This window comes from Daphnia pulicaria, chromosome 3 (genome assembly GCF_021234035.1).
Source record: "Daphnia pulicaria isolate SC F1-1A chromosome 3, SC_F0-13Bv2, whole genome shotgun sequence".
Taxonomy (NCBI): domain Eukaryota; kingdom Metazoa; phylum Arthropoda; class Branchiopoda; order Diplostraca; family Daphniidae; genus Daphnia; species Daphnia pulicaria.
This window is the reverse complement of record NC_060915.1, coordinates 2,643,986-2,647,104: the sequence shown is the minus strand read 5'-3', so window position 1 is coordinate 2,647,104 and position 3,119 is coordinate 2,643,986.

Genomic DNA, 3,119 nt, shown 5'->3' with positions numbered 1-3,119 from the left:
GCACGCCAGTGCACGCCAGAGAACGCCAGTTCACGCCAGTGCTCGCCAGAGCACGTCAATGCACGCCAGAGCACGCCAGTGCACTCCAGAGCACGCCAGTACACGCCAGAGCACGCCAATCCACACCAGAGCACGCCAATTCACACCAGAGCACGCTAGTGCACGCCAGAACACGTCATGCACGCCAGAGCACGCCAGTGCACGCAAGTGCACGCCAGAGCACGCCAGTGCACGCCAGAGCATGTCAATGCACGCCAGAGCACGCCAGTTTTTGCCAGTGCACGCCAGAGCACGCCAGAGCACGCCAGAGCACGCCAGTACACGCCAGAGCACGCCAGAGCACGCCAGAGCACGCCAGTGCAAGCCAGAGCACGTCAATGCACGCCAGAGCAAGCCAGTGCACGCCAGAGCACGTCAATGCACGCCAGAGCACGCCAGTGCACGCAAAAGCACGCAAGTGCACGCCAGAGCACGCCAGTGCACGCCAGAGCACGTCAATGCACGCCAGAGCACGTCAATGCACGCCAGAGCACGCCAGTGCACGTCAGAGCACGTCAATGCACGCCAGAGCACGCCAGTGCACGCCAATTCACACCAGAGCACGTCAATGCACGCCAGAGCACGACAGTGCACGTCAGAGCACGCCAGTGCACGGCAGAGCACGCCAATTCACACCAGAGCACGCCAGTGCACGCCAGAGAAATCCAATTCACACCAGAGCACGCCAGTGCACGCCAGAGAACGCCAGAGAACGCCAGTGCTCGCCAGAGCACGTCAATGCACGCCAGAGCACACCAGAGCACGTCAATGCACGCCAGAGCACGCCAGAGCACTCCAGTGCACGCCAGAGCACGGTAGAGCACAGCAGGGAACAGCTCAGCACTTGAAGTTGCTATAATATTTTTTTTCACTTGTGAAAACCATTTTTTAATTACAGGATGTTTAAATCAATGTCCAATACACCATTTCAAGTCTATTGAATCAATAAATTTTTAGAGCAAATCATGAACAAAAAGTATTAGAAAAACGCACATCACAGCACTTGAATTTTTAAAAATTATTCAAGTTATTTGAGTTCTATTGTCGGGTAGTGGATTTCTATTGTCAAGCACTTCAGTTCTGCATAGCAGAGCACGCCAGGGCACGCCAGTGCACGCCAGAGCACGCCAGTGCACGCCAGAGCACGCCAGTGCACGCCAGAGCACGCCAGTGCACGCCAGAGCACAACAGTGCACGCCAGAGCAGGCCAGTGCACGCCAGAGCACGCCAGTCCAAGCCAGAGCACGCAGTGCACTCCAGAGCAGGCCAGTGCACGCCAGAGCACGCCAGTGCACGCCAGAGCACGCCAGTGCACGCCAGAGCACGCCAGTGCACGCCAAAGCACGCCAATTTACCCCAGAGCACGTCAATGCACGCCAGAGCACGCCAGTGCACGCCAGAGTACGCCAATTCAAACCAGAGCAGGCCAGAGCACGCCAGTGCACGCCAGAGCACTCCAATTCACACCAGAGCACGCCAGTGCACGCCAGAGCACGTCAATGCACGCCAGAGAACGCCAGTGCACGCAAGAGCACTTGAATGCACGCCAGAGCACGCCAGTAAACGCCAGAGCACGCCAGTGCACGCCAAAACACGCCAGTGCAAACCAGAGCACGTCAATGCACGCCAGAGCACGACAGTGCACGTCAGAGCACGCCAGTGCACGCCGGAGCACGCAAATTCACACCAGAGCACGCCAGTGCACGCCAGAGAACTCCAATTCACACCAGAGCACGCCAGTGCACGCCAGAGAACGCCAGTTCACGCCAGTGCTCGCCAGAGCACGTCAATGCACGCCAGAGCACGCCAGTGCACTCCAGAGCACGCCAGTACACGCCAGAGCACGCCAATCCACACCAGAGCACGCCAATTCACACCAGAGCACGCTAGTGCACGCCAGAACACGTCAATGCACGCCAGAGCACGCCAGTGCACGCAAGTGCACGCCAGAGCACGCCAGTGCACGCCAGAGCATGTCAATGCACGCCAGAGCACGCCAGTTTTTGCCAGTGCACGCCAGAGCACGCCAGAGCACGCCAGAGCACGCCAGTACACGCCAGAGCACGCCAGAGCACGCCAGAGCACGCCAGTGCAAGCCAGAGCACGTCAATGCACGCCAGAGCAAGCCAGTGCACGCCAGAGCACGTCAATGCACGCCAGAGCACGCCAGTGCACGCAAAAGCACGCAAGTGCACGCCAGAGCACGCCAGTGCACGCCAGAGCACGTCAATGCACGCCAGAGCACGTCAATGCACGCCAGAGCACGCCAGTGCACGTCAGAGCACGTCAATGCACGCCAGAGCACGCCAGTGCACGCCAATTCACACCAGAGCACGTCAATGCACGCCAGAGCACGACAGTGCACGTCAGAGCACGCCAGTGCACGGCAGAGCACGCCAATTCACACCAGAGCACGCCAGTGCACGCCAGAGAAATCCAATTCACACCAGAGCACGCCAGTGCACGCCAGAGAACGCCAGAGAACGCCAGTGCTCGCCAGAGCACGTCAATGCACGCCAGAGCACACCAGAGCACGTCAATGCACGCCAGAGCACGCCAGAGCACTCCAGTGCACGCCAGAGCACGGTAGAGCACAGCAGGGAACAGCTCAGCACTTGAAGTTGCTATAATATTTTTTTTCACTTGTGAAAACCATTTTTTAATTACAGGATGTTTAAATCAATGTCCAATACACCATTTCAAGTCTATTGAATCAATAAATTTTTAGAGCAAATCATGAACAAAAAGTATTAGAAAAACGCACATCACAGCACTTGAATTTTTAAAAATTATTCAAGTTATTTGAGTTCTATTGTCGGGTAGTGGATTTCTATTGTCAAGCACTTCAGTTCTGCATAGCAGAGCACGCCAGGGCACGCCAGTGCACGCCAGAGCACGCCAGTGCACGCCAGAGCACGCCAGTGCACGCCAGAGCACGCCAGTGCACGCCAGAGCACAACAGTGCACGCCAGAGCAGGCCAGTGCACGCCAGAGCACGCCAGTCCAAGCCAGAGCACGCAGTGCACTCCAGAGCAGGCCAGTGCACGCCAGAGCACGCCAGTGCACGCCAGAGCACGCCA